The sequence below is a fragment of the Anolis carolinensis genome, chromosome 4, assembly GCF_035594765.1.
Source record: "Anolis carolinensis isolate JA03-04 chromosome 4, rAnoCar3.1.pri, whole genome shotgun sequence".
NCBI lineage: Eukaryota > Metazoa > Chordata > Lepidosauria > Squamata > Dactyloidae > Anolis > Anolis carolinensis.
In genome coordinates, this window is record NC_085844.1 from 139,177,369 (window position 1) to 139,198,808 (window position 21,440).

A 21,440-nucleotide genomic window follows, 5' to 3' on the forward strand; every position below is an offset into this window, starting at 1 on the left:
TATCATTTCCTACCTCATTGCTGTTTTTTTTTTTAAAAAAAAAACTCCACTCATACACCTGAAATTATGAACATAAAAAAAATTATGATAATTACACCAACAAAATTTGAAATTTTTTTCTGTTCCAGGTTTGAAAGTGCTATTTCCTGTTTAATTGTACAGTAGTTACTGTGAAAGTAGTTGTTATACTCCAGCAACTTCGTTTTTGTGGTCAGGGGTAGTATATTTATTGCAGTCTAGGCACTTGGTTTGCAATTTTCCTTAATGAAAATATAACATTTTTAACCTTTTGTGCAGGCTACAAAAACAAAGATTTTGCAGTTTAATAAACTTTCCCCATGTTTTTATGATATAATTTGTTAGGAAATGATGTTTATAACCCAGGAACAAGTTGCCATAGGGATGTACATAAGGAGGAAAATTGTTCAACTGAAGGAGAGATATCTCAGAGTGAAATATGTCACATAATTTCGGAAGCTTTGCTCGTCATTGTTTCATTCCAGTTTTAGTCATGCAGTAAATGCAGTGAACTCTTTCAGGCTTAATTTAAAAGCTAGCCTAAATTCTTTTGGGTTCAGTTGATCTCTTCTTAAATATGGCTAAGGCCCCTTCTACACTGCCATATAAAATCCAGATTATCTGCTATGAACTGGATTATATGGCAGTGCAGATTCATATAATCCAATTCAAAGCAGATAATGTGGATTATCTGCCTTGATAATCTGGATTATATGGCAGTGTAGAAGGGGGCTAAGTCTTAGAAACTTAATAAGGATATGCTGGGATAAGATAACGATTGCATGCAATTTTCTGAAAGCAAATTAGGTTAACATAAAAGCATTCGCATAACCATTTAAAATTTAAAAATATACAAACATTAAAGCAGGATTAAATACAAACACCACATCAAAGGAGGCCATAAATCTAAGTATCTCAGGAATAAAACAGAAAATGTGATTACAGTAGAGTCTCGCTTATCCAACATAAATGGGCTGGCAGAATGTTGGATAAGCGAAAATGTTGGATAATAAGGAGGGATTAAGGAAAAGCCTATTAAACGTGAAATTATGTTATGACTTTACAAATTAAGCACCAAAACATCATGTTTTACAACAAGCCTGCCACTTGTTTGGAAGCGTGGCTGCACTAGTATTGTTGGGCATGTTGGCCCGCTGTGTGTTGCTGCCTAGAGAAACAGCTGTGGATCTGGGTGAAAGGCAGACTGCGTTGGATAATACAAAACGTGGGATGAGCGAAGGTTGGATAAGCGAGACACTACTGTATTAAAATTTTATTTAAGATGACAGCAAAAATGGAAAAAGAGCATAGCACCACTTTATAATCTAGTTTTGAAAAAGAAAATGGAGACCTCGCCAAGAACAAAGCACTTAAAATCTTCTGGGAACAAAAAGTTATTTCCTGAATGTCAATAATAATAATAATAATAATAATAATAATAATAATAATAATAATAATAATACATTTATAACCCTCCCTCTCTCCCCAAAAGGAATCTGGGCAGCTTACAAAGACAAAAACAAAGCAGAAATGAACAACAGAAAAAACAATTAAAACAAGCAATTAAAATTCACAAATAACACAATAAGTTCCATAAATAACATAGTAAATTAATAGAATTAACATGAGAAATGAACAATAAAAACGTGGCTGTGCAATGAGTTAGGGGAATATGTCTCAATGGTATATATATGAAAAAAGTTTTAATATTTCACGGTTTATAGTGCTTATTTAGATGGTGATAATAAATAATAGCTTTTTACCAGAAGAGGGAGCTATTACCATGCAAATGGGTTTCTCTGTTTTCCCTTTTCTAGCATTTTCCAAAATACAGGAGAAAACTACATGTTAAGTGGGAGGACATGGTTCTGAGCTCAGGTGTTTACTTTTAATTGAAAAGTTTTTGGAGGAATTCTGTTTTTATTTAGTGCATTGCTGCTAGCAGCTTGTTATTAACCCCTGTGCCCCCTGCCCTCCCATTTTCCTCACCTAAATAGCCCAGCGCTCAAGCAACTACAGTTGGTCCACCATATCCATGGATTCTCCATCCATGGATTCCACAAACATTGTTTTGAATATATATATATATATATATATATATATATATATATATATATATATATATTCCAAAAAGTAAAGCTTTATTTTACCATTTTATATAAGGGATACCATTTTAATATGTCATTGCATATAATGGAACTGAAGAGACTTGCTAGTTGTCAAGAGGGAATATTCCCTATGATTAGGAGAGATAGATGGCTGCAGATGCAACATATTTTGTGATGTTTTGTAACTGTCCAGAATGAACATAGATTGAGGTGGACACTTAAATACCTTACTGACTGCTTCACTGAGAAGTAACCACAGCCATTTCCTCTTGCTTTCTAGAGCTCAGAGATTGATTTCACACAACTCTTCTTTGTTCTCCTCCACAGATAGATACACAGGCATAGATGATATCATCCTTATCTGGGAAGAGAGCAAGGCATCAGTTCTGGCTACTTTCACATTCCTGCGTTTCTGCTGTTTCCTGCCATTGATTGCCATTAAACTCTCCCAACGGAACAGCTTTTTCTTCTGGTAAATACATGTGAAGGGTTTTCAAAAACCTTCTCAAGATACCTCCCACCCTCCTTTTTTTTTTTTTTTTTACAAACAATTAACTTCAAACAATTTTAAAAAGTGCTGCCATAATGCTACAAAAACTCTCTCATATACAAAAATCCAATAGATAGAGATAATAGAACAATAAAGGACACGCCTAAAGAAAGCATAAGACATATATTATAATTGAGGGCCCTTTTACACATGTAGTAAAACCCAGAAGTAACTGGGATAAAACGGGGAGGGGATGGGTGGTTAAACGACGTCTGGGGAAAGTGCAGGTAGAATCAGGTTAACTGCTGAAAAGAGCATGTTTAAACGATGCGCTTAAAACTTGATTCTGCCCCCAAAATGCGCACCTTCGCATAACTGTATATGCCTGTAGTCATGGAAAATATGTGAATTCCTTCCCATCCCTTTGTGTGGGCTGCTCCAGTGCAGCACATGTATATTAAAAGCCCAAATCAGCTGATCAGCCTGTCAAAAAATGAAGCACACAGGTGGCTAAAGGGAAGCACAACTGGAAAACTATTAGAACTTTCTGCAACCATTCCTTTCTTTCTTATAATATTAAACAGAGCTTGAATTAACAATTGGACGAAGAGAGAGATAAGAAATCTGCTTGTGTGTACATTGGGATCTGTGCATATGCTCGTACGAGGTCCAGCACATCTCAGAGAGAATTAAAAAACCCCAAACTTCTGCCGGTGTTGTATTCCAGCCTGCATCTGAGCTGTCAGGTGAGCCTGGGATTGGGCCTGTTCAGCCTGTGATAATACCTGCACCTGATCTGTCAGATGAAACTGGGTTGGGGCCTAAGATTCCCATGCAGCCAGAGGTAAATGATTCTGTACAGCCAGAGTTAGATGAGGCTGCTGTTCCTGAGGATTCTGGGAGCAGGCATACAATGGTTTCAAGCAAGCAGCTTTAACCCCATTCCTAGGGAGAGTCAAGGTCGAGTTATCCCTTGGCAGATGGGCATTCTAGTCTTGATAAGAGTACTGAGGTTGACAGAAAGAAGGCAATATGTCAACAGAAACAAGAAAGGGAGGTTTTGAGAAGGAGCAAATGGTTTCTAATTAGAAAGGGTTTTGAGCAAATTTCCCACAGAAAGAGGCCTTGATTTTAGCTTTAAGAGGAACGGCTTCTGAGAGTAAACTCAGAGGTGGTAACTGCTCATCGAGAGGTTTGATCCTGCTTCATGGACTCTTGTTTCATGTTTCCTTTGGACTTTCATGACAAGTTCCTGTAAGCCTTGTATCGTGAGTTTTGTTCCAGTTCTTGTTCTTGTTCCTGGGTATTTTGGATTATCAAGTCGTGTTCCTGAAAGCCTTGCATTTTGAATCTCTTGTTCCAGTTCAAGACCCTGTTCTTTGTTCTATTTCATGATCCTGTTCTTCGCTCCAGTTCATGATCCTGTTCTTTGTTCTAGTTCATTATCCTCTTCCTTGGACTAATTCTGACTACCTTGATTGAGGTTTATTCTTGTGTTTGGATTTCTATGGACCCTTGCTTCAAGATTCTCAAGTGTCTCATACCTTGTGGATTAAAACCTTGTTTTATTGACTTTGAAACTTCGCTAATGCTTACAAATTATCTTCAATAAACGGCTTGCATTGCTTAAAGCCTAGGGCTCTAGTGTGGTTTTCCCCATCCACCCTCCATCTTGATCCACTTCAAGAGAAGGTGTGAGGATGGCAGGGGACTATTTCCCAGGACTGACAGGCCTGTGTGTGTACTTGCTGTCAAGTTCCGAGATTTTTTCTCACTATTGAAGCCACGTTTTGACGCTGTCTGGAAGTGCCCTAAGACTTTCCAAAATCCTGCAATTGTTAGGAAATTGGGGCAGATGTCTTCTCTTGTATTTTGTTATTCATCCATTATCCAACTGTAAGATTGTTTGCACTTTGTTGTATTACATATATTTATTCGTCTTCTTGTTTTGAACTTGGAACTGCGCATTTTGTTAACAGCTCAATACTGATAGTGTCTTCTTGTCAAGGGTAGTGTATGTGTGAAGCATACTTAACTTCTCCTTTTTTAAACAGATAATTTCCAGTACAATAAAATACAGTAATAAGAAGAAATAAAAAAACAAACAAAAGAAAGAGAAAAAGTAACAAAAGGTAAGAAGAAATTTACATCTGACTTCCCTAATGATGATTATTCATCTTACTATATCAAATAGCTTTTTCAATTATATCACTATTCATGTATTTCTTTATCTTAACCAAACCTATTAATGATCAAAATGTACAGCCAATATATTATTCTCTCTTTTCTGCAAAAAGACAATCAAAGGTTCACAATTTTTAAAAAAGATGTTACCAGTGGCTTCTTTCCAATCAAGCATACCTAACTGCTAATTGTGAGCCAGCTTAGGGCCCTTCCACACAGCCATATAACCCAGCATATCAAAGCAGAAAATCCCACAATATCTGCTTTGAACTGGGTTATCTGAGTCCACACTGCCATATATTCCAGTTCAAAGCAGATATTGTAGGATTTCTGCCTTGATATGCTGGGTTATATGACTGTGTGGAAGGACCCTTGGTGTAGTGGTTTGCAGACTGGACTATGGCTCTGGAGACCAGGGTATGAATCCCCATTCAGCCATGGAAACCCATTGAATATCACATTCTCCCAGCTCAGAGGAAGGCAAAGGCAAATCCCTACTGAACAAAACTTGTCAAGAAAACTCTGTGATAAGTTCTTCTTAGGGTTGCCATAAGTTAGAAGTAGGTTGAAAGCACACAACAATAATTCTAATGAAATCAGATAGGATCAAAGTGCATTATTAATTACTTTCCATGGTATTTAAGCATGTTAACCTTTGGCTGGAATCAGGGCCATAGCTAGAATAAAATGTCAGGGGGTGGTGTGAAACTTTTTTTTAGCGAATCATGAAGAGTAGTTCCATAATGCAAAATAATTTAGAAATCAGGCTCCATTGATAAACTTCAGTGAACACTCAAGACAGATAAACTTCAGTGGACACTCATGGGGATTTGGTTAATCAGTTAAAATTCATGAATAAACCAGTTTTTTTTAAAAAAAAAAATCTGAAAATCTACAGCCCTGACTGGAGTGGATTTGTATGGTTAATAGTTATTGGAACTGGATTCCTGTACGCAAGTTTTTCTGGAAGAGCAGAAAATGGTACCAATTTGTCAATTGGACATATTTTTTTGGGTCTAGCCTACCACATGAATAAGAAACCCTTTGGCTTCAAAGCACCTGCTTTTACTAAGCGCAGCAGTGCCCTAGAAACTTTCCTAGTTAAAGCAACTGTAGTCCTTTTCTTGTACAGCATGAATTAGGATGTACAAGTTCAGAGGCACAGCAGGTATCCTCAAGGAATCGATATCACAAATACACACAGTCCAAGCACGCTTTCATGTATAAGGTCTTATCTTGTTTAACTTCAAAAGCACCCTGAGTTTAAAACAAAAAAGAACACGTGCTGCTTTTATATCAAAGTGTTCCCAATTAAAGAGAACACTTGCTCACCACAGTGTCTTCCAGTAGCAGCAGAACAGATGATTGCAAGATCTAATTCACACTGTTCCGGATCAAAATAAATTTTATGGGAGTTGCTCCTTCTGTTAGTCTTATTAAGCAATAAGGCACCCTCCCCCAACACAGTGCCCTCCAGAAGTGCTGTAGAACTGTGGTTCAACACACCTGGAAGGTACCAGGATAGGAGAGGCTAAACCACATACTGATACGGGGGGTAGCTGTATATGAATGGAGCACACATGGATTTCTGTGCCAGTATGCACCCCCCTCAATGTACAAGCATAAGGACAGAAGACCAAATCTTTTAACAACATAAAGTTATTTGGAAATTGCTTAGAAATCGTGCAATTATATAAAGAATATATGCAAAGTGAATTGAATATTCTTTCTCAGAGCTTCATATACACATAGACTGAAAGTAATTTTGTACACAATATTTTTAATAATGTTGTGCCTGAAACAAAGTTTTTATATACTGAACCATCAGAAAGCCAAGGTATCATTATCTCAGCCACACATGTGGATAATCTTGGATTTTGGCATTCTGAAGAAAGGATACTCAACCTGCATTGTTGATACACAACCTGCATGGATTGCAGTGACATAAGTGGTTTGCCAGCAGATCGAGAACCCAGGCCTGCTAGATCCATGGATAATATGTTAATTTTATATGTATGATGTGTTTGAGGGACATAAATAAAGAAAATACCTTCCTATTCCAGAACATTATTCACCGAGGTCCCCCAATTGATGTTTTTGTCTGGATGAAAAGAATCACTCCTTCAAATACTGCAGACTAAACTTACAAAATTCACTTCCATATATTTTATGATGGCAACTGCCTTTGGTGGCTTTGAAAGGGAATTGAACTGAATTAATGCAGGACAGACATAGAATCATAGAATCAGAAGCAGGAAAATCACATTCAAAGCACCCCTGACAATGGCCATCCAACCTCTGCTTAAAAGCCTCCAAAGAAGGAGCCTCCACCACAAATCAATGATTCTTTGTGGAACATATTCATATTCAGAGGCACCATTCCTCCAGGTTCATCTCTCACACACTTTTGAACTAATCTTTTCTGGTATTATGTTGGAGGTGTTCTGTTTTAGCTTTTGATACCATTTTGGAGCACAATCATAGAATCATAGAGTTGGAAGAGACCACATGGACCATCTAGTCCAACCCTCTGCAATGCAAGGAAAAGCATATTCAACATACCCCTGAGAGATGACCATTCAGCCTCTGTTTAAAAGCCTCCAAGAAAGGAGGCAGAGAGTTCCACTGCTGAAGAGCTCTTACAGCCAGGAAGTTCTTCCTAATGTTCAGGTCAAATATACTTTTCTGTAATTTGAACCCATTGCTCTGAGTTCTAGTCTCCAAGACAGCAGAAAGCAAGCTTGCTCCCTCCTCTTTATGACATCCTTTCACATATTTATATATGTCTCCTCTCAACCTTCTCATCTTCAGACTAAAATACAAAGCTCTTTAAGCCACTCCTCATAGGGTATAGGATACAAGGGCAGGCCAGACAGATGAAAGAGGCATGTTTGCGCTGCCGCTTTGATAGTCTGGGAGACAGGAAGGGCTGGGTAGGCAGGGAGACAGTTTTTCTGCTAAGTACCTGCATATCATGAACATTTGAATTAAAATTACTATATAGAAATCGAATCTGATGTTTTTTAAATTTTTATTTGGTGTGCATTGGAAGAGGGGTAGTCTTATACGGCGAGTATATCACAAACTCTATTTTAACTGGTAAGGTGGGGTCGTCTTATATGCCCAGCCATCTTATATGCTGAAAAATACGGTACATAGGTTATATGCATTTTTAGCCACTGTTTTGTAATCACAGGGTGGCAGTGAACAGAAAGCACATTTAAAACATAATATTGTTATTATTATCAATGAAATCTCTAATAGAAATTAGAGCAACTAAAAGAAAACAAAGCAGCACCTAGTCCATGACAATGAAAATCTGCATGCAAAACTCCACCTGACCATGGAGAAGTTTGCCGGTATTGTACAATCTTGCAACAACTCTACATTTCTAAGTGGATTAGAAGGAGCATGATTCAAAATTGAAACACTTCGGGATAAAAACTTGTGCCCATTGGCCTTCACTCCATTACAATGGATAATCACTCAATATAGTTGAAATATAGTCTATCAATAAAAGATTTTATGTATTGGGAGTTAAATTCCCAAGATGAATGGCAGAACGAAGAAGTATCATTTCAGTAATATTAAATCATATTAAAAACATTGTGCTACTGATCTGTAAGTCAAGGGCATATAGTGAGGTGATATTTCAGGTAGCAACTCAGGATCATAAACTGATTTAGTGTTACAATCAAATGTTTTCTACATGCAAGGAAAGGTTTGCCCTTGATTATTCAAGGGTGAGTAGGAATTGTGCAATCCCGCAGGTAGTTTTAGATTACACATTTTAGCAAAATTAAATGGGGTGGGATGCTAGGAGTTACAATCCATTTGGACGTCTGCACAGTTCCCATCTCTGGTTTATGGGGTGTATATGGTATCTACATTGCTATATAATGCAATTAAACTGACTTCTTATATGGCAGTGTAGATGGGGCCACAGATTCCATATCTCTGTGGCAATAGCGACATTGTTTGCCATCTTCATCTTCCTCTATTGTAATATTGACATTATTTGCCCTGTGTCATGTGCCTCCAAGTTGCCTGCCGACTTATGGCAATTCCATGGATTTTTTAGTTTTCTTAGGCAAGGAATCCTCAGAGGTGGTTTTGCCATTTTTTAACTCATCTGAAATATAGTCTACAGCAGTGGTTCTCAACCTGTGGGTCTCCAGATGTTTTTGCCTTCAAATCTCAGAAATCCTAACAGCTGGTAAACTGGCTGGGGTTTCTGGGAGTTCTAGGCCAAAACATCTGGGAACCCACAGGTTGAGAACCACAGGTCTACAGCATCTAGTATTGATTGGTGGTCTTCCATCCAAGTACTAACCCGGGTAACCCTCCTCAGTTTCCAAGAAAAGACAGGAGCTGGTGTTTTTTGATGTTATGCCTTGATTTACCATAGATGTAACAAATAGCCTTATCACATGAAGTGACACCATGAAACCCATATGCATTGAATGAACATTGAGAAGAAAATTGCACTGTGTTATCCCCCCCCCCCCAACTAAATCATGGTTGAGTGAATGGGCTACCTTCCTCAGAATCTGGAAGTACTATCTGTGTGCCTCACTAACAATAAAACATAATGCAAATGGTATTTCATAATCCCATGCGCTTATTTCATCAACTACCAGATTGTCTTATATGTCAAAAATATTTAGATATTAGGGCATATTACTGTATTTACTTATTCAAATAATTACACTGGCCAGCACACAGCATACAGAACATATACCATCTGTCAGTCACCATCTGCTTGCCCATAGAAAATTATGATAACTATATCTAAGAAACTACGGCTGATGCAGTCTGTCCAATGCAAATTTCTGAACTAGTGCTCCAAATACCCCAAGAACAGGCCTAAAAAACTAGACAAGACATTTATTTTAGTTGGGCTATCTCACTCTTTATTACAAAATCGCAAGACAAATTCTAGACCCAACATAACAGCTTAAAGATTTAAAATGGCAGGAAACAATTTAAGAACATATGACTAATTTAAATAAATTATTGATTAAAATATTTTAAAGCCAACCTGTATGGATTTGGTAAAAATGGACAAATCCCAAAGCATTGATTAAACACACAGAGACACACACAAACTTTAATTTCATATCAGAATGAAGCAAGTGTTGGTGCTTCCATAGGGAGGGCATTTCACATCTAGGGTGCTAAAACTTGCTGTGGAATCACTCATAATTTATATCAGCTAACCTGTGAAAATGATAACTACTTCTTCCCTATTCTATCTTTTCCTCTGAATGATTTGTTTCAAATCCAAAATTTTCTTTTTTCCCTTCCCTTCTCTTCCTTCCTTTATTTGACAGATGATGCTTTTTCTGTTCTCTAATAATGTTTTCCTTTTTTAGGCCTCTTGCTTAACCAGATAAAATCTAACATGCCATAAAACAGACGATTTTTATGCTTATACAGTCTGTGAGTTTCAGGAGAGAGTGTAGAGAACAAAACAAGTAACAAGAGTGTAGAGAACAAAACCCTAACCCAACCCTACCCCACCCCCACCCCCCAGGAAAGCGCGGATGTTGGGCAAGTGTGTGGATTGTAATGCTGGCCCAATCGGTTTTTTATATAGCCATGAAACACGTACCGCCAAAAAAAGTCTCAGGATAATCCAGATTCAGGCAAAAAAGTGCTATAGCTGATCCCAGTTTATCTCCACCAAATGTGGAATCCATTGTAAACACCAACCCCTGCTGAAGCACAGTAAAATACTCCAAACAAGGTTTCCAAAAACACCCCACTTTTAACTCACTTCTTTCTAGGAAAGCATCTGCAGTTGGCAAATCCATGTCGGGGTGGAGTTAAGGGCTGGGCAAGTGAGAGGTTGACATCACCATCTCCAGAGGGGACCTCCCTCTCTCTGCAGGGAAACTTGAGGCTGACCAAGCTCCCTCATAGTGACTGAACTCCCATTGATCTCCCTCTAAAACATTTCTGCCGAAAGCCTCTACAGGCTATAGGGAAGTCCTTTGTAGGCTGTATCTGGCCAGTGTATCATATGCTGTGCAGGCCTGGTTTACACTGACCATATAATGCAGTTTCAAACTTCATTATATGCAAAGCAGTTACTATCTTCCCAACACAAAAATGGAAAATTGAATTTTGGTGGGCAGAAAAAGAGATTAAAAGATGGGCTTAAAACTGTGGCATAGACACCGAGAACTGGGAAGCTCTGGCCCTCAAATGTTCTAACTGGAGGTCAGCTGTTAACAATAGTGCTGTGGAATTCGAATAGGCATGAATAGAGGGCAAAAGGGAGAAACGTGTCAAGAGAAAGGCACCTCATGCCAACCCTGACCAGGACCACCTTCCACCTGGAAATCGATGTCCTCACTGTGGAAGAACATACTGATCAAGAATAGATCTCTACAATCACTTACGGCCCCACCAACAAGACACAAATCTTGGAAGATAATCATACTTGGACATGAGTGATCGCCGAAGATATGGCAATGTAGATCCAGCCCATGTTTCAGAGGAAGAGGCTGCCAAAATCACATCTGAGGATTCATTGCCTAGGAAAATCTATGAAGTTCATAGATTGAGTCAGCAGACACATAAACATACTCATAATGCTTCAATGTGTCCTGAATCCAACGGGCACTAAGATCTAGAGCTGACCAAGTAGGCAACCTCTCTCTGTTAAAGTTAAACTGCCTTTTGACCTCTGCTGGGAAACGTGGTGTACAAATGTGCCTGCACATTGAGCCAAGAAGCAGCCAATCTACCTGGCTGAGCTGTTTAAGGCACAACATTCAGATTGCAGTCTCCCGTGGAGGTGTGAGTTCAAATTCCACTTCTGACAATGAGGTTGTACTTAAAAAAAAACCCTTTGTGTGTTTTTAACATAACCTTTCTTTTGTCTTCTCTGTGAAATGCTGAGAACATGGGTTTCAGACTGGGAAAAATCTGAAAGAAAGTATGCATAATTATTTTATAATTTGGAGTTAGCTCAATAAAGATATTGCTTTCTGGTTTTGTTTTGTTTTTTGTTTTTTTGTTTTTTTGTATTTGCTGCATAGCCCATCATTTAAGCTTCCTGGCTGAGAAGATACCTAATGTAAGGGACCTCAAAAGAAGCTAATGGACTGGGACTTAAAATCTCTGAGGTTTTTTTTTACAAAGACAAAACTCTTTCCTTGGATTGTGATTGCAAAATGTTAATGTAGCATCTAAAATATTTTTCTTTCTTTCTAGAGGCAGTAACAAAGATAAATTTGGTGTTCCCTACTTAAGCATATTGGCACATTAAGTGACCGCATTAATGTGACACCAAAATGACTGTCTATAACATATTTTACAGCAAAAAATGTATTAATTTGTATAAAAATATCCTTCTAGTGATTAGATATAACAACAAAAACATTTTTCATCAGACCACCTTTTATGTACTGTAAATTAATAAGAATGTTTGGGCTATTATAAAGTTTAGTTTCCTTTCTCCAAACAAACCTTGTTTGCTCCTTAAATTCAGATTTCTGGTCTCACACTCACACAAACCGTATTGTGAGAAACTCAGGAAATTAAAGGAAATATATTCATTTGCTCTTATCATATCATGGAGCAATTAGGAACATCTTTCCAAGTACTGTAGTTATATTCCCCAGTCAGGATACCCATGACTTTAATAGGGTATGGATGATGTGCTAAGTTTTCCATTGTGATGCAACAATGGTTCCATGGCAGTTAAGGCTGGAGTAAGGGTGAAGCAGTTGGCTTCATCAGTTGGGCAGTAAGGAGGATCACAAAGGGGCAGGCAAAGGTGGATTATTTTTCTTAGTTTTGTCTGCTCTCCTTTGAGGAAAGGAGAGAGGGGCCTTTTCCCCAGGGATTTTCTGCCTCAGGCGCCCAAATGCATTTGCTAGTTTGGATCTCTGCACTTCCAAGAATGAAGGGTTTTCTGTTTCACTCCAGGAAGAAGAGTGTTAGGTTCATGGAAGAAGACAGGTGAAAACACAGAAAGGATGAGGAAGGTAAAGCTGGGGCTTGGGGGGATTTTTGAATTCCTAGTGGAAGAAGCTGACTCCAGAAAGAAAAACAAAGGGACTTCTGCTCACTGGATATATATCACTGTTTTTGAGCTCCTGCCCTATTCAGGTTGATCAGCTTGGTCCTAATGATGAAGGGGAAGTTTAATGGAAATGTATCTTATGTGTTTGACATGATGGTTGGAGTATCCGATGTTTGATCCGTGCTCATAAAAAGGCTGTTGCTCCAAATACCTCTCAGGGTCATAACGTGAGGATGTCAAGTGTATCCCTGAGATACGTAAAATTTTTGGAAAAGAGGTAAAAATACAAAGGAGCCTCATCCTAGCAATACATAATGAAGAACATGAGATAGGAAGTAATACTGAAAAGAGAAATTGGGAGGGAGGGAAGAAATAATGTTATTAATGGTGAAGCTGTGCCACCATCAAGAGAGGCACTAAAACATCCTGGAAAGATTAGAGATATCTTTTTTTGTGCCACATTTTTTTTTTGCTTTTGAAAATATCTTCCTCATTCACATTATTGCTCCATTCTTTTTACTATTATATATGTGGATATATGTATTTCTGGCTAGGTCCTCTTTACCCATCGTGCTATGCAGAGCTGCATTTATATTGATACATGAGTATATTGCCCCACAATTACCTGAATACACATTTTTTAATATATATCAGCCACAAATTAAAATAAAAAATTCAGCTCTGGCCGATGTCTTGGAATAAATGATCATGTGACTCACTGACCTTGATCCTTCCCACCACTGAATTTGGTCAATGTGGACCCTTGGTCAGAAAACATGGTAAAAGGCTATTCTTTTAAAAGTGGTTTATGGGCCAAAGAACTGGTTGGAATGTAAACATTTTTCATCAGACCACCTTTTATGTACTGTAAATTAATAATGTTTGAGCTATTATAAAGTTTAGTTTCCTTTCTCCAAACAAACCATGTTTGCTAGTTAAATCGAGATTTCTGGTCTCATGCTCTAACAAACCCTATTGTGAGTAACTCGGGACATTAAAGAAAATATATTCATTTGTTCTTATCATTTCATGGAGCAACTAGGAACATCTTTCAAAGTAGTTATATTCCCCAGGCAGGATACCCATGACTTTAACAGGGTATGGATGGTGCACTAAGTTTTCCATTGTGATGCACCAATAGTTCCGTGGCAGTTAAGGCTGGAGTAAGGGTGAAGCAGTTGGCTTCATCAGTTGGGCAGTAAGGAGGATCACAAAGGGGCAGGCAAAGGGGGGGGGGGTTAATTTTTTTAGTTTTGTTTTGGCTTTCCTTTGAGGAAAGGAGAGAGGGGTCTTTTCCCCAGGGATTTTCTGCCTCAGGTGCCCAAATGCATTTGCTAGTTTGGGTCTCTTCACTTCCAAGAATGAAGGGTTTTCTGTTTCACTTCAGGTAGAAGAGTGTTGGGTTCATGGAAGAAAACAGGTGAAAACACAGAAAGGACGAGGAAGGTAACGCTGGGGCTTGGGGGGATTTTGAATTCCTAGTGGAAGAAGCTGACTCCAGAAGGAAAAAAAAAAGGGACTCCTGCTCACTGGATATTTATCACTGTTTTTGAGCTCCTGCCCTATTCAGGTTGATCAGCTTGGTCCTAACAATGATGGGCAAGTTTAATGGAGATATATCTTATGTGTTTAGCTTGATGGTTGGAGGATCCGATGTTTGATCCGTGCCCATAAAAAGGCTGTCGCTCCAAATACCTCTCAGGGTCATAACGTGAAGATGTCAAGCTTGGAAATATCTTTTTTTCTGCCAAATCTTTTCTTGCTTATGAAAATATCTTCCCTATTCACATTACCTCTCTTTTCTTTTTTTACCATTATATATATGGATATTTGTGTTTCTGGCTAGGTCCTCTTTAGCCATCTTGTTATGCAGAGGTGCATTTATATTGATACGTGAGTATGTTGACCTGCAATTATCTGCATATGCATTCCTTAAATATACCTCAGCCGCAAATTAAAATTAAAAATTCAGTTGTGGCCGATGTCTTGGAAGAAATGATCACGTGACTCACTGACCTTGATCCTTCCCACCACTGAATTTGGGCCAATGTGGACCCTTGGTCAGAATGCATGGTAAAAGGCTATTTTTAAAGTGGTTCAAGACAAGAGAACGGTTGGAGTATGAATAATCACAAATGCTATGGGGCAGATTAGCAGTCAATATGAGGTGAGTATTATGTATTTTGCTCATGTAGACAGGGCCTGAATGAGGTGGCAGAAGATACTCCACAAGGATTTGCAACGTGACTTTGTTCTTTTCATGGATTACAAACATGGCATATTAAGTTTTTCTAAGGAATTTATTCTTGAAGATAATGAGCAGGGTGGTGTTGATAAAGATATATCAACAGAGAAGCCCATAGTGAAATCTAAGCAATGCTACAGAACTCAACATCTAAGAGTCTGGCATGAAGAAGAAAATTTGGAGGAACAACATGTGATCACCAGGTAAGAGATTTGCAGGAATGAGCATCTGATCCCATAGCGTCTAAGAATCCATGCACCAAGTGGAAGATTCAAAGAAATTATTTGCAACCATTCATTAAGGGGTTTCCAGAATGAGCTTTTTGAACCCATTGCATTCAAGAGTCTGTGTATGAAGTAGAAGATTCATAGGTATGATTTGCAACCACCAGGTAAGGGATTTGCTGGAATTAGTTTCTTGAACACACAGTATTTAAATGCTACACCTCAAAAGCTCCAGACCTTCACCTGGAGGAATATGAGCTGAAGCTGGTATTGCATTTCTTGTGTTGGAGATATTTCAGCGAGACAACTAGCAGAAAAACTGAAAAATTGGGACTGAGCTGGATCAATCCCGCAAAAGGTATTCACGTCCTCCTTTCTTTCCATATAACTCCCCTTTCTGGTTGTTAAGGGAAGTTTATATATTTTCTGTTGCAGACGGCATGATTGATCTACAATATGATGCAAAATGTGAAGAGATTACTCGGGTATTGTTCAAACCAAGACCTAATATCCAAGTCCATATTGAATATCCAATGCTCTATGCCTAATATTTAACCTTCCACCTTTAAAAATGTTCAAGTCAGCACACAAATCTTGGAGCAATTTCTTTTGGTTTTGTTGTGTGAAAAAAATATTTCCTCATCTGGAAACCTCAATATAAAGTTGAATCATTTGTGGATATTTTTGGCAACATATTTGGCATATTTGGCATTAAGTATGCCAAATTTGGCAATAAGTATCATCTATCATCCAGGTAAGGGATTTGCTGGAATTAGTTTCTTGAACACACAAACTGCTATGCATTCCCTTGGGGAGATAGGGTGGTCTATAAATAAAGTTTTATATTGTTGTTAATATTATACATAATTTAATACATATTTTATTATATTACTGCCCATGGTATATTGTTAGTCAACATTTATTCCCAAACATCTGTTTATATATTATGCCCCTTATTTTGGGCCCACCTTATCATGTGTTCTTTTAAAGATTTATTTTCTGTCTAATTTCAAAAGACACTTGTACACCTTTTTAAATTACATGGTTATCATCCTTACATAAATCAATGTAAAAATAGTTTTCACCATTTTTTTTACCAGATTCGCTTTAGCCCATTTATATCCCTTTAAAATTGTGAAAAAACAAAACATTTGAGATTTGCAACCTCCATAAAAATCCTCCCTTTCACTACTCCACCTTACTATGTTTCAAATACAAAATAACATTATAATATAACCAATTCTACTTTTAAACCTATTCTTCATAGAAAAAAAGGCTTCATACAAGGAGATAACTAGTATTATGCAAGGAAAGAGCCTTGATGGTATTTATACAAAAGAACTCAGCATGTTCTTATATGCTGGCGTGTCTTGGTGGAGCATGTTAAGGTTGAAGGTGAGTATTCCTCAATCCCTTCCCAAGATTTTGATACAACGTATTATATCACATCCTGCTATGCAGCGGTGCATTTATATTGATACGTGAGTATATTGACCTGCATTTATCTGAATACGCATTCATTTAATATACATCAGCTCTGGCCGATGTCTTGGAATAAATGATCATGTGACTCACTGACCTTGATCCTTCCCACCACTGAATTTGGGGCCAATGTGGACCCTTGGCCAGAATACATGGTAAAAGGCTATTGTTTTTAAAGTGGTTTAAGGGCCAAAGAACTGGTTGGAGTGTGAATCAGCGGCCAATATGAGGTAAGTATTATGTATTTTGCTCATGTAGACAGGGCCTGAATGAGGCAGCAGAAGACACCCCACAAGGATTTGCAACATGACTTTGTTCTTTTCATGGATTACAAACATGGCATATTAAGTTTTTCTAAGGAATTTACTCTTGAAGAAAATGAGCAGGGTTATGTTAATAAAGATATATCAACAGAAAAGCCCATAGTGAAATCTAAGCAATGCTACAGAACTTAACATCCAAGAGTCTGGCATGAAGAAGAAAATTTGGAGGAACAACATGTGATCCCCAGGTAAGAGATTTGCAGGAATGAGCATCTGATCCCATAGCGTCTAAGAATCCATGCACTGAGTGGAAGATTCAAAGGAATGATTTGCAACCATTAAGGGGTTTCCAGAATGAGCTTTTTGAACCCACTGCATTTAAGAGTCTGTGCATGAAGTAGAAGATTCATAGGTATGATTTGCAAACACCAGGTAAGGGATTTGCTGGAATTAATTTCTTCAACACAGTATTTAAATGCTACGGATACACCCCAAAAGTCCCAGATCTTCACCTGGAGGAATGTGAGCTAATGATGGTTTTGCATTACTTGTGTTGGAAATATTTCAGCGAGACAACTAGCAGAAGAACTGAGTAACTGGGACTTTGCTGGATCAAACCAACAAAGGTACTAAAATACTTCCCTCCCCTTTTTGGTTTTTTAGGCTAAACTGCAGGTGAAGTTTATATATATTTTTGTTGCAAACAGCATGTTTGATCTACAATATGATGCAAAATGTAAAGAGATTACTCGGGCATTGTTCGAACCAAGACCTAATATCCAAGTCCATATTGGATATCCAACTGTCTATGCCTAAGATTAAACCATCCACCTTTAAAAATGTTCGAGTCAGCACACAAATCTTGGAGCAGTATCATTGGCTTTTTTGTGTGAAAAAAATCTTTCCTCATCATATTTACATAAATCAATGTAAAAATTAGTTTTCTCCATTGTTTTTGACCAGATCCGCCTTACCTCATTTATTGTGAATAAAGAAATCATTTGAGATTTACCCTCCATAAAAATCCTCTCTATCACCACTCCACCTTACCATGTTCCAAATACAAAATAACATAATAAAACCTATTCTTTGTAGAAAAAAGCTTCATACAAGGAGATAACTAGTATTATGCAAGGAAAGAGCCTAGATTGTATTTATTTATTTATTTATTTATTTAATATGCAGTATTTATATTCTGCCCTTCTCACCCCGAAGGGGACTTGGGGCTGATCACAATGTACATAGACATGGCAAACATTCAGTGCCATTAAACATACAGACAGAGATAGAGACACTGTGACACCGAGTCCATGATGGATTACTTCCTCATTCCTTTCTGCAAGCTGCTGGATGATTTTTATTGTGTTGTAAATTAGTTAAATTAGCCTCCCCGCATAAGCGGTACCTAAATTTCCTACTTGATAGATGCAACTATCTTTTAGGTTGCTTAGGTCAACAACGAGCTGGGCTATTTTAATGGTTGTGCACTCAATCTCACATGGGCTGACTTTGAACTCATGACCTCTTGGTCAGTAGTGATTTATTGCAGCTGGCTACTAACTAGCCATGCCACAGCCTGGCCCTTTATATGTGCCACAGCCCGGGCCTTTATTTATATGAAAGAACTCAGCAAATTCTTATATGCTTGCATGTTTTAGTGGAGCATGTTTAGGGTGAAGGTGAGTATTCCCCAGTCCCTTCCCAAGATTTTGGCACAATGCATTATCATATCACATATCCTTGACCGTAGAACATTACATTCCTCTCACCTGGGATGTCCTCTACTGATGACTTCTGGAGACTAACAAGTGACCACGTAAGATAATGGCAAAAGGTATGTAAGTCTGATATTGGAACATTGCATAGATATCCAAAGGCTGCAGCCTTTGACTTGCAACTGAGGAAGCAGCTGTCTTGTTTGTACTGCACAGATCACATAACAACATGTATTGAGACATGGAGGAATGTTGCACATGGAGGCAAAACAGCAAGGTTAGTAATCTGCAAGAAGGAACGAGGGTAAGAATAAGAAGACTAAGAATAGAAACTTGAGAATAAAAGCCATGGATGTGCCTCAGACAAAGGCCATGAACTAATATAGCTAGTCTAGAAGACTGGGGAAATTATTGATTGCATTTTGATTGGTGGAAATCCAATATCAAGATTGTCAGAAGGAGTAATGACCAGATGGATGAAGCATCTGATGTAAATGTGAACAGAGTTTTGCATATCCTTGAAGAGACCAGGGACCTCTTCACATGGTTTTTCTTTTGATGGGGTCTGTCAAGCATCATCAGATGACATTGGCTTGGCCCCACCAACATTCCTCCAGAAGTGGAGGGGAAGCATCGCAAGACACTTCTTCTGCCATAATGGAGAGGAAAGTGTTTTTTGGGTAGCACTATCGGAGCTACTGCATTTTCTTCTCCTTTCCCCCATATGATGGGGAAAGGGCAATGGGGCAACACACATTGCTGCCCTTTCACCCATCTGATGGGGACAGAGACGGCATCAACACGCCTCGTCCCATCCCCAACATATGATGGGGAGGAGGGAGGGTGCATGAGGTGCCAACTGCTAGCAAAACGAAACAGCATGCGAAGAGGTCCTAGATTTGAACTTCATTTCAGTTCGGCATGTTAATGGAGAAGAGAAGAGATTATTTGTCAGAGGTGAATATAAATGATCTTTCACACTTCCATCTTCTCAACTTAGTATAGTTAATTTTTTTGACAATAATTCTATTTACTTTTTGTAACAAGCAGAATTGATTTGGTATCTCTGAATATCTTGGCTAAATAGCTAAGTGGTTTTGGCCACCAGTCATGAAGGAGTTGGAGAAGACCAGCTCTTTCTAGGAAGAATAAGCAAAGCCTCTTCCATGCAGAGTGTAGCAGAGGAAATCTTCATTACTCTATAGAGTAAAAACTGAAGCCTTTTTGATCAAAAATAAGGTAGGACATGTTCATGTATGGTAGCAACATCTTCGGCCTCACTGTGATCTTCAAAGGAGGTAAGGAAAACCCAAACTTCTAAGCAGTGATGGCAGCATGTCATTTAGTCGCTGATCAAGCTTGCTTAAGCAACCAATGTCCAGTATGGCAAACTGCAGGTAACAGAGGTTTTAGCCCCAAGAAAATTGTCTTCTATGTATGGGAGACTTAGAGAAATACTTTAAAAGTTGATGTTTTTGTTATGTTGTTCTACAAGACAAGACCACCAAGTTTGAAGGATTGTAGAGTGTTTGATCCCATCAGTCAACTGAGGGTCAATCAGACATTTTTCCAGGTTTTTGGGGGTTGTGGGTTATTCTGTTTCTGAAGGACTTGAAGACAGTGATCGCAATCATATTGTGAGCCCCAACCAGAATAATTAAATTTTATTTAAAGGGTTTATGTACATGTTGAGTCACCTTTCAACAGTTCATTCAATAGGCCGCCTCTGATTGGGATTTACTGGTAAGATCCAGGCCAATGAAAGCTCTTGATCTCACAAGTTTCCTTAAGTGGTAAGAAGTTGGCAAGAAAAGGATGATATTAATGATGTTGATGATGATTTGCAGATCCATCATAGACTATCAGAATGATGTGGGGAAAGAGTTTTTTACAGGAGAAAAGTAGTGGACCTGACTATGGTCTGGTGCCTTTGAAGAGGAATCATCTGAAGATGCGGGTGAGCTTTCCTTGTGGAGAGGGGAAGTGAACTGCAACAGTGGGTGTCAGGGCCTCTTCCCTGAGCCTTACGGTGGGAAGGAGGGAGTTTAACAGTCTGAGTGAGGGGCAATGGGGAGGCTGTCTGTGGTCCTTGCCAACATGCCCAGGGTAGCACTGATTGCCACTTTTGGGGTCAGGAAGGAATTTTCCTCCAGGGCAAATTGGCCAGAGATCCTGGAGGTTTTTCGCCTTCCTCTGGGCATCTGGCAGTGGCCACCGGTTAGGAATTAAATGAATTGTATAACTTTAAAAACTTGCCAAATAGATCATGTCAAATTAATAAAAATCACAATAATAGAAACAGTTCTGTTTATTGTCTTCTTTCATTACTGTATTGAAAAATACTTTTTGTTGTACTGATCTTGGAGTATCAGCCATTGACAGAAGACAACTTTTAATCTCTGCTTAGGTGAAACTTCATTCTGTTTCAGAAATCCTAGGCTGGTTTCAGAAATCATAGTAACTTTTATGCTGAAGAAAAATCAGGTTGCATCTGTTGCATCTTCTTTGTGCACTTTCTCCTAATGTGCACAAAGAAGTATTCAGAACCTCCTTGCATTAGATGTTTTGCTTGCCTGCGCAATAGCACCTGGCTCTGCAGCCCACATAGATGGGTACTGATTTGGCATGGGATATATCTTGTCACCCACCTAATCCTGTTGCACATTCGGGGGG

General features: G+C 38.5%; 1 long non-coding RNA gene across 3 annotated transcripts; it reads left to right on the plus strand.

Moving 5' to 3' along the window:
- The first annotated feature begins 10,240 nt into the window (after nt 1-10,240).
- LOC134298278 (uncharacterized) lies at nt 10,241-21,066 on the plus strand. Of its 3 annotated transcripts, none has more exons than XR_010005280.1 (3): nt 10,241-11,607; nt 12,742-12,800; nt 14,226-21,066. It is a non-coding gene; the product is annotated as an uncharacterized LOC134298278 (long non-coding RNA). The 3 variants fall into 3 exon arrangements; XR_010005279.1 differs by lacking the exon at nt 10,241-11,607 and adding an exon at nt 11,669-12,589; XR_010005278.1 differs by lacking the exon at nt 10,241-11,607 and having other exon boundaries at nt 12,598-12,800.
- The last annotated feature ends 374 nt before the right edge of the window (nt 21,067-21,440 follow it).